Consider the following 11,680-nt stretch of genomic DNA (forward strand, 5'->3'; position numbering starts at 1 on the left):
CTTATTCTTGAAATGCACGTCCTAATGCTAAAGTAATTCTGAGTTACTGTCTGTATTATGGTTACCAAATTGAAAATGAACTCATAGGACAACAAAGGAACCCATCGTTTATACAAATAAGTGATCATAAATCATAAAATTAAACCATTATATGGGAGGCCATAGGACTAAGTTCAAAATAATATGTTATGGTGATTGTACTCAAAACTCACTGTCATCAAGTCAATTCCAGCTGATAGTGGTCCTGAATAGAATTTCCAAGGTTGTAAATCTTTATGGAAGCAGAAAGCCTCATCTTTCTCTTTTGGAGTAAGCAGCTATTGTTATATGGTTGAGTCGTTCCCAACCATAGCTATCCCATGTAAGGTTTCCCATGAGCCACTACTGGGTTTGAATTGCCAACCTTGTGATTAGCAGTCCAGTGCTTATCCTCCAGCACCACACCAGGACTCCTGTAGTGATTATAGGCAGTATCAAAGATGGTACATGGGAGCAGCTTGGTTATAAACATGCCAAAGAGTCGCAGAGCAACCCAATTTATATATGACTGATCACTTATGTGTTATAATTTATAAGCAAATCATTATATTAGGGTGTATCCAAAAGTCATAATATCAGTTTTAACCACAACTCTCAGACTATTTTTTGTTTGTCTGTTGTTTAAGTTTTTTATTGTGAATTGAGTGATATTGAATTGGGAGAACATTGGTTTTACACTCATCCTTTCATTGCAATGATTACAATCTCCTCCATGCATCATCATTCAACAGGATTTGCTTCTATTCTGTCTGTTTTTTTGGATGAGGGTGGAGAGGTATACACAAAAACACTCAGGAATATATAATCATTTAAAAAACCAAAGGGCACATTCTGTAAGCCTGCCTCCTGGCCACCAGTACTCAGTCCCTCTCTTTCCATGAGTCTAGAGTCCTCAGTTGCTCCCTTTCTCCATGTCCTCATCTCTGCCTCCAACTCTGGTGTCACTGCTCCTCTGTATAGGGTCCCAAATTTAACTCATCCTCTTCTCCCTTGATGGTCCAAGTGTCCTTTGTTTCTGGACTGAAAGATTAACTACTTCCCCTTTTTGTTACAAAACTTCTACCTTTACTGTTGTGAGAGTCACAATTAGTCTTAATAACAATTACTCACTATTGAATCATTAGTATCTTATCTCCATCTCTTTTCACATGACCCATCTAGACAAGATGAAAACTATTCAGTGGGTTTTCTAACTACCCCTGCATACTCTGAAACTAAACTCCCTTTTGAAAATTGTAAGCCAGTCACTTTGTGCCTTTATAGCCCCCCCTCCATTTTAGATAGCCAAGCTCTATCAACCTTGTGTACAGAGAAGATAGGATTGATACTTGATGTGAAGACTACTTCCCTCTCAGTTGGTATTTTGAGCTACTACATCCATAAGTATAGGTCAAGTTCATCAAATTGTAGCAACTTACAATTGTTTCCTTTATCAAAACCTTTTTTAAAAAAATCTTCCTCTAGTCGAGTTCTGATCATCAAGCCATTGAAGCTAGGTCAAATGGGTCTCAGGCTATTGTAACTTTATATTGCAAGGTAGTAAGGTGTTCCTTAAGAAAGTATTCTCAATATAAGAAGAAGAACTGATGTTTCTTTCAAGCTCAGACTAGAGAAAAATGCCTCTTTTTTAGAGGTGTCATTTTACTGCATAATCACTTACTGAGTAGCAGGCTATTAATTTCAGATTAAATTTGTTGAACAATTTTTGTTTTTTAACTTTCACAGGGAAATAATTAGCAAATAAGTAAGTATAGCCAAGAGTTTGTTTAGGTAAATGAAGAGCTTTTATTATTATTTTTGAGGCTATTAAACAATGAAACTTGTTATGAAATGATTCTGAAATTTCTTCTTTTTTGAAAGTTGTTTGAAACCTTAAGTTGCTGGCTCTGGAGGCTCAGGGGATATCAAGGTCAGTTGGCATAACTTAGTTCACCAAAACAATGTTCTATCTCCTTCTTTGGTTTGTACTGCCAGAGGTCTTAAAATCTTGTGAGCAGCCGTCTAAGGTGCAAATACTGGTCTCTCCCAATCCTAAGCAAAGAAGAGTGAAGAAGTTCTAAGACACAAGGAAACACTATGTTCAAAGGACAATTTTCAGTTTTCTTAACACTTCTTCCTAATAAGTCCCTGTGATTGTCCTGCATCTTTCAAGAAAAGCTATCAAGATTACCCTTTTGGTAAAACAGTCACCATAACCTTCTGAGCTGATCTCTGTTGTGTGCCATCGAGTTGATTCCAACTCAGAGACCTTGTATAGGGGTTCCGAGAGTGGCTGGTGGGTTTGGCCTACCACCCTTGTGGTACTTTATCTGACTACTCCTTGAATTTAACGGGTCCATCAGAGCCTCTTAAAAGTCACTGTTTTGATTGCATCTTTCTTTGTAGGTGGTGGTGATTATGTGCTGTGGAGTTGGTTCCGACTCATAGCAACCCTGTATAGGGTTTCTGAGGTTGTAAATCTTTACAGGAGCCGAAATCCTCAAACTGCTGACCTTGAGGTTAGCAGCCCGACTCATGACTACTATGCTACCAGAGCTCTTTTCTTTGAAGGTAGCCTAATGAAACTAAGGCATGTGTATTACTCAGAGAGCTTGCCTGTAGTCATCCACTCATTGCAGAGTCATGCTTAAACACATTTTGTTTGGAAGATATCCATGCATGTATGAACTGAACCCTAGCAATATGTTTTGACTTACCATTGTTTTCCATTATATGTTTTTATGCAATTTGTTTATTCATTTACCTATTGATGGATCTTTGAGTTGTTTCTAGTCTTTGGTTATTACAAATAATGCTTATATAAACATTTATGTACAGGCCTTTGTATGCACATTTATGTTAGGTTAAGACCTACAAGTGGAATGACTAAATTATATGATATTGTTACTAAGTGCTGTTGAGTAAGTCCCAACTCATAGCGACCTTATATAGGGTTTCCGAGGAGTAGCTTGTGAGTTTGAACTGCCAATCCTGTGGTTCAAACCAACCTTGCAGTCCAGGGCTTTATCCTACAGTACCACACCAGGACTCCAAATTATATGGTAGGTATATATTTAACTTTTTAAGAAACTGATCAGTTGTTTTCCAGAATACTTGTTCCATTTTATATTCCTATCAGAGTCTGTTGATATGATGAATCATTTTTAATTTTAATTATTTAAAAATGTCATTAGTGGTAACTCATTGTAGTTTTATTTTGAGCTTCCCAGTTGACCAAGGATGTTGACCATCTTTTCATGTACTTACTTGCCATTCATAGAACTTCTTCAGTGAAGTGTCTTTTAATTTTTTGATGATTTTTCATTGTATCTTTTGTTGTCTTATCATTTCTAATTGAGTCTTAAGAGTTCCCTACACATTCTGAATGCAAGGTCTTCATTAGATACATGATTTGCAAACATCTTCTCCCAGTCTGTGACTTACCATTTCCCTCTCTGAACAGTGTTTTTCAAAGAGCAGATGTTTTTATTTTTTATTTTCATGAAGTCTAATCTATCTATGGATTTTCCCCCCTATGGATGATAATTTTGATATCTTGTGTAGGATCTCTTTGCCCAATCCCAAATCACAAATTCTTCTTTGTTTTCTTGTAGAAGTTTTTTAGTTTTAAAACTTATAAGCTAAGTCTATGACCCATTTTGAGGTATTTATTTTGTATATAGTAGGAGCTCAAGGTTCTTAACATATGAATAACTAGGCTTTCAGTAAAATTTATTGAAACGATTACAAATTCTCCACTGAGTTGTCATTGCATGTTTGTCACAAATCTGTTGTCCATGTATGTGTGAGCCTTATTTCTTATCTCTATAGAGTTCCATTGATTTATTTGTTCAGTTTTTACCCTAAAGTCACACTCTCTTGATTATTATGATATTATAATAAATAAGTCTTGGAATTAGATAGTTTTAATCCTCCAAACTTGATCTTTAAAAAAATATGTATCTTTGGTATATTTGGAACTTTTCATCTCCATATGAATTTTATAGTCAGCTTGCCAATGTCTATGAAGTTTCCATAGAATTTTCTGTATAGATTATCAAGGTGTTTGTTAATAGGTCAGTTTTATGGTATCTTTTCTCATCTAAAGTACTTTAATGCCGGGGACTGGCCTCGACATAGGGGTTCGGTTCACGAGGAGGAGATACCTGGTGGCGATAGAGATAGCAAAAGAGACACAGAGATGCAAAGAGAGAGACAAAGAGACACTCCGAAACCAGAGTAAATGCTGGACTGGCATTAGACAGATCCTGCATTGCAAACACCTCAGCCACGAAGGCCGTAATATCCTGCATAGTAAACATCTTAGCTAAACAGGCAGCATGGTTGCAAGGCTGGACTGAGCCCTCTGCATGCTGTAACGCACGCCTTGCCAGTCGTAATGCACCTGGATTCGTTCTGCGCCTTCCTTTTATTTAGGGGAGGTACTTTACACAAAATTAGGAGGGGCTAAGACAAGGTACAGCTGTCAATCTTACTTTTCCAGACATTCAGGCAACTTTACATCATACTTCGCAGGTTTAAATCTCACTACCGCAACTTGGTTTCTCAAGTTTAATTAGCATACCTTTTAGCACCTAGCCTCAAATGGAGGGAGGAAAGGGAGGATCAAGAGGATTCCCATTGTGTTGGCTGCCCAGCCCAGGTTCTTCAGGAAAAAAAGAGGCGCCTGGGTGAATAGGCAGCACCTGGAAACACTTTAGGGAGGGCATTCCTATTGTCCTTGGAACAGACCAGGGAGCCACCCAATTTACCTTGAATGAATTCTCTGAGGGAAGAACTTTGCCTGTTTGGAATTTTACAGTCTTGGCTTTTAGGAAAATATTACATTTATCTGTGTATATCAAGGGCTTCATGTCTGCAATTAATAAAACATAACTGGATATTAAGATGAAAAATAATTTGTAATTAACTGCCAGGTGGCTAGATCTGTTACACTCGGGCCCATAGGTCCTCGAACCTCTGACCAGGCCTTCACAGTCTGCAACACTTTAAATTATTTTTCTTGCGTATATACAGCTGTGCTGGCTAGTTGAATATAAATAGTGATAGAAGATATTTGTGTTCATGAAGCGTTGTTGTTATGTGCCAACAAAGTGGTTCCAACTCATAGTGACCCTATGCACAACAGAATAAAATGCATCCAGGTTCTGCAGCATCCACACAACTGTTGTTTTGCTTGAGCCCATTGTTACTGTCTCTGAGGCATTCTATCTTGTTAAGGGTATTCTTCATTGACCCTCCACTTTACCAAGCATGATGTCATGAGGCACTGTTGGTATTGTTAAGTGCCATTGAGTCGGTTCCAACTCATAACAGCCCTGGATAGGATTTCTGAGGAGCAGCTAGTAAGTTTGAACCACCCACCTTGTGGCTAGTATTTCAGTGTATATCCTATGGTGCCACACCAGGACTCATTTTAAACAACTGACATATGTTGTTATTGTTGCTTAGTGCCTTTGAGTCCGTTCCAACCCATAGCCACCCTGTATAGCGTTTCCAAGGAATGGTTGGTGAGCTTGAGCAGCCAGCCTTGCAGTTTAAACTGACTTTGCAGTCAGACACATTAACCCACAGTGCTGCAAGACGTATTGTTGTTGTTAAGTGCCATCGAGTCAATTCCGACCCATAGCGACCCTGTATAGGGTTTCCAAGGAATAGCTGATGAGCTTGAACTTCCCACCTTGCATTTCAAACAGTTTTACAGTCTGGCACATTAACTCACAGTGCCACACCAGGACTCACAAGATGTATAGTAGTTTAAAATTTTCTTATGTCTTTGTCAGGATTTTATATAAGGATAATACTGTTCTTATACAGTGTATTGAAAAAATATCCTTTCTCTTAAATTTTCTTGAAGATTTTGAGACAAAATAGTGTTATTCCTTTTTCAGTTTTTGGTAAAATTTACCAGTGAAGCCGTCTGTCTTGGAAGTTCTCTGGTAGGAGAGTTTTTAACCAAAAATTATTTTTTAAAATAGATAATGAGCTATTCAGTTTATGTACTTCTTCTTCAGTAAGTTTTTTTTTTTTCTTGAGTAAGTTTTGGTGGTTTGTTTCTCTCAAGAAATGTGTCCACTCATCTGATTTGTTGAATTTATTGGCATGAAGTTTTTTATTAAATTTATTTACTATCCTTAGAATCTATAGTAATATCACCTTTTCATATCTAATATTGATAATTTGAGCCTTCACAAATTAAAAATTGTAGGTAATGGAATCTTCTTTGTCCTAACTGATATATATGTAATTGTTGTATCAATCATGATGTATTAAAATGAATATAATATAGTGTTGTTGTTAAGTGCCGTTGAGGCGGTTATGACTCATAGTGACCCTGTATAGGGTTTCTGAGGAGCAGCTGGTGGATTTGAAGTGCTGATCTTGTGGGTCGAAGTCCAGTGCACCACCAGGGACTGTGTATATATATGCACTGGACTGCAAACCATAAGGTCAGCAGTTCAAACCCACCAGCTGCTCCTTGAAAGCCCTATACAGGGTCACTATGAGTCAGAATGAGCTTAGTAACAACAAAAATTGGGTGAAGGTTTACAGAGAAAATCAACAGTTTTATATTTCACCAATCATACACTTTGTTGCAGCTCAATGATTACAATCCTCTCCATGTAAGAACAGTTATCTCCTTCCTCCCTGTGGTTCTACCCTCATTCCCATCCGTTTTCAACTTTGTCCCTAGGGAAATGTTGCCGTTTTGATTTGGAATGATTGACCATTCCATGGTGATTGACCATTCCATGGTGAGCATTATCTTACTAGTTAGTGTTGTTGTTCCCCACTTATTCCCATCTACCGCTGGGAGTCCTGGTGTGGCGCTGTGGGTTAATGCGCCAGACTGCAAAACCATTTGAACTACAAGGTCAGTGGTTCAAGCTCACCAGCTGCTCCCCGGAAACCCTACACAGGGTCGCTTTGGGTTGGAACCAACAGCACTTAACAACAATAACAACTGCTTGGCTGCAAGTTGGGCCGTTAGGGTGTGTTTCATTCCAGACATCAATAGTGGTCAAGGGTCATGGTCTAAGATCCTCCCACCTTTTTCTGCCCAGTAAACCTGGCCTTTTAAAAAATATATAAGTTTGAGTTTTGTTCCACATTTTCTGCCCCTCTATCCGGTACCTTCTAATGTAATCTGTTGCAGAGCATTTGGTGGTGGTAGCTGAGGACCATCTAGCTCTTCTGCTCTCAGAGTAGTTGTGACTAATGTTCATGTGTTCCATTAGTCCATTGAACTAATTGACTTAGAGCATCTTCAATTTTCATCACTCTTATTTCTTCTGCACATGGAGAGACTAATAGTTGTATTTTACATGGTCACCTTCCATGAGCTTTAAGATCCCAGTCACTACTCACCAAAATAAGATTAGAACATTGTCTTTGGGGACCATATTATGCTTATCGACCCTGGTGTCCCCTGATGCTATACAGCACCTTGTTGCCTCAAGGTGTTTGGAAATGTCTACATTTTTATCATTTTGCCTCCTCTGTGCTCCACCACATTCGTAGGTATGTTTACAGCAAAGGTAAATACCCATGTAAAAATAACCCCTTGCCAACCTTGCCTTTAAGATCTGTTAGATGGGTGTAGTGCAGTAGTTAGTGTAGATATAATTTTTTTGATCTACAAAGAATCTGTTCTTGTCTACTCTAGTCAATAGTCCATGAATTATGAGGTCTTTTTCTTCAGGGTAGTGGAAACAGATGTGATTCTCACCTCTACGTAAATGTTCTATCCTATTCCCTTTAATCTTCTCAGTTGAGTACTTTCCTGGCCTTGGGTAGCTTTTCCACATGCAGGCACTGATCATTATTCTGATGAGTACTAAAGGAAACCTGCTGCAGACATCTAAGTTCTTTGTCTTTTAACCCTCTACTCTCTGGCACTCTGTTCTGCAATTTCTAGCCACTCTGCTTTTCCCAAATTTTAGCTCTATCTCCTCAATTTAGGGACTCTACTGGGCTCCACCTAGGTTCCTCTTCCCTATATCATAATCTAGAAACCCTCTTAAAGCATAAAGCAGTAAACTGAGGCAATTATTGTACTCCCCTCATTTGTTTCTGTCCTAAGGGATCGTTGTTCCTCATGTCTGATGACCAGTGTCTTCAATATTATTCTTTCATTTATTTCTGCTATATTTAGTTCTTTAACTGGAAAAGTAAATCCAGCCCCCCTTACTTCATCTTGAATGCAAGCAAAAGTCTCGGAAAACTTCTTAAATAGATTCTTCTCAGAGATCTGTTTGTTACAAGCTCCCCATCTGCAAGAATTCTAAAGCTTATTTTGTAATGAGAATCATGCATCTAGATTCCTTTCTGTTTCCTTGTTGGTTTTGTTTTTAGAGACTGTCAATTGGTTCCCACTCATAGTGAACCTATGTACAACGGAGTGAAACAATACCCAAATAAATTGAAAACTCATATCCACACAAAAACAGGCACATAAATAAATGTTTATAGCAGCTTTATTCATAATTGTCCCATACTGGAAATAAACGATGAATGGATAAACAAACAATACACCTGTACAATGGAACATTATTTGGCATTAAAAGTAAATGAACTGCCAAGCTAGAAATTATATGGAGGAACCTTAAATTCATAGTATTTCATGAAAAAAAGACAGTTTGAAAAAGGTCCCTATTACATGACATTCTCTGCCATTTGTTATGCTCTGGTGGCTTGCATATTGTCAATTTGTCATACTGTGTTGGCTGAATTTTACTGGGATGCTGCAAGTTATAGCACTAGTCAGATACCAGTAAGGCCAGTGGTTAGACTTCAGCAGAACTTCCAGACTAAGACAGAGTAGGAAGAAGGAAGAAGCAATTATCTGAAAAATTATCTGAAAAATTAGCCCCTGCACACCTTATGAATAGCAGCAAAAAATTATCTGATACAGTGCCAGAAGATGAGCACCTTGGGTTAGTAGGCATTCAAACTGTGACTGGGAAGATTTTGTCTTAATGACATGGGTAGAATGAAGTTCTCAGGACTTTCATTTGCTGATGTGGCTGGACTGAAAAATGAGAAGAAACAGCTACAATCATCTGTTAGTAATCAGAATGTGGAATGTGCAAAGTATGAATCTAGGAAAATTAAAAGTCATCAAAAATGAAATGAAATGTATAAAAATATATATCCTGGGCACTAGTAAGCTGAAATGGACTAGTTTGAGCTATTTTCACTAAATTATATAGTCTACTATGCCTGAAATGACAAACTGAACAGGAATTGTGTTGTATTCATCATTAATTAAAGAGAACCTTTCAATATCTATCCTGAAGTACAACACTGTCAGTGATAGGATAATATCCACATACCTACAAGGAAGACCAGTTAATATGTCTGTTATTCAAATTCATGCACTAACCACTAAGGCAAAATAAGAAAATTGAAGATTTTTACCAACACTTGCAAGCTGAAAATTGATCAAACATGCAGTCAGGCTGCATTGCTAATTAATTGGTGATTGGATTGCAGAAGTTGGAAACAAAGAGGGATCAGGAGTTGGAAAATCTGGACCTGATGAAAGAGATAAAGCTGGGATAGAATGCATGATAGAATTTTGCAAGACTAATGACTTGTTCATTGCCGATACCTTTTTCAGCAACAGAAATTGTGGCTGTACACATAGACCTCTATACACAAAATACACAGGAACCAAATAGACTACATCAGTGAAAAGAGATGATGGAAAAGTTCAATATCATCAACCAGAACAGGGCCAGGGACAGACTGGAACAAACCATTAATTGTTCCTATGCAAGTTCAAGTTGAAGCTGAAGAAAATTCAAACAAGTCCACTAGAGCAAAATACAATGTTGGATATAGGCTACCTGAATTTAAAAACTCAGGAACAGATTTGACACATTGAACACTGAGGACCAAAGACCAGAGGAACTGTGGAATGACATCAAAGACATCATACATGAAGAAAACCAAAAGGCTATTTAAAAGATGAAAGAAAAAAAAGGCCAAAATGGATGTCCGAAGAGATTCTGAAACTTGCTTTTGAATACAGGCGCTATAGGTTAATGCACTAGGCTGCAAGGTCAGTTTGAGTTGCAAAGTCAGCAAGCTTCAAACCCACCAGCTGTTCTTCAGAAACACTATATAGGGTTGCTATGAGTTGGAATAGACTCAAAGGCACTTAACAAAAACAACAAAGGGAAAGGAAGAAATGGTGAAGTAAAGGAGTTCAACTGAAGATGTCAAAAGATAGCTTGAGAAAACAAAGTAAGGTACTGTTTTGAAATATGCAAAGAAATGTAGTTAGAAAACCAAAAAGCAAGAACATGCTAGGTATTTCTAATGTGAAAGAACTGAATAAAATATTTCAAGCTTTTGAGTTTCAGTACTGAAGGATTCTAAGGGCAAACTATTGAATGTCTCAGGAAGCATCATTCAATCAAAGAAGATGGAAGCAATGCACAGTCACTGTACCAAAAAGAATTATTCAACGTTCAATCATTTCAGGAGGTAGCATATAATCAAGAACTGATGGTATTGAAGGAAAAAGTCCAAGCTTCACTGAAGGCATTGGTGAGAAACAAGGCTTCAGGAATTGCTGGAATACCAATCGAAATGTTTCAAAAAATGGATGCAGTTATGGAGGTGCTCATTCCTCTGTGCAAGAAACTTGGAAGACAGCTACCTGGACAACTGTCTGGAACAGATCCATATTTGTACCTCTTCCAAAGAAAGATGATTTAACAAAATATAGAAATTATTGGGCAATATCATTAACATCATACCCTGAAGATACATCAACAGCAATGACCAGTAATTCAAGCTGGATTCAAATATCTTTTTTCAGTAACATAAACTTTGACTAAATACATCGACCTCAATACATGAAATACACAGGAATCAAATTGATTTTATCTGTGGAAAAAGATTATGGAAAAGAGGACATGGAATGAGGGCTATCATTGTTGACTTCTGATAGATTTTGACTGAAAGCAAATACCAGAAAGATGTTTACCTGTGTTTCACTGATTATGCAGTGACTGCATGGATCATAACAATTATGGATAATATTGTGAAGAACAGGAATTCCAGAACATTTAATTGTACTCATGTAGAACCTGTCCACAGAACAAGAGGTAGTTGTTCAAACAGAACAAGGGGATACCACATGATTTTAAATCAGGTAAGGTGTGCATCAGAATTATATCCTTTCCCCATAGACCAAAAGGCAGTTCAAACAGAACAAGGGAATACTGAATGCTTTCAAATCAGGAGAGGTGTGTCTCAGGGTTGTATCCTTTCACGGTACTTTTTCAGTCTGTATGCTGAGCAAATAATACAAGAAGCTGAGTTATATGAAGAAGAATATGGCACCAGGATTGGAGGAAGCTCATTAATAGCTTGTGCTATGCAGATGACACACCTTGCTTGCTGAAAGAGAAGAGGAGTTTAAACATTTATTGATGCAGATAATACAGACTTTAGTATGGATTACACCTTAACAAAAAGAAAACAAAAATCTTCACAGTGGGACCAATAAACAGAATCATGAGAAAGGGAGGAAAGATTGAAGTTATCAAAAGATTTCATTTTACTTCGATCTACAATCAACAGCCATTGAAATAGCAGTCAGGAAATAAAATGATGTATTTATTGC

At 37.6% G+C, this 11,680-nt stretch overlaps 1 protein-coding gene across 1 annotated transcript in view; it reads left to right on the forward strand.

The window, feature by feature from the left end:
- Positions 1-11,680, forward strand: part of CAMKMT (calmodulin-lysine N-methyltransferase) — a 604,620-nt gene that overhangs the window by 334,740 nt on the left and 258,200 nt on the right. The gene's annotated exons all lie outside the window — the stretch shown is intronic.

Source organism: Chrysochloris asiatica, unplaced genomic scaffold, assembly GCF_000296735.1.
Source record: "Chrysochloris asiatica unplaced genomic scaffold, ChrAsi1.0 scaffold00024, whole genome shotgun sequence".
Taxonomy (NCBI): Eukaryota; Metazoa; Chordata; class Mammalia; order Afrosoricida; family Chrysochloridae; genus Chrysochloris; species Chrysochloris asiatica.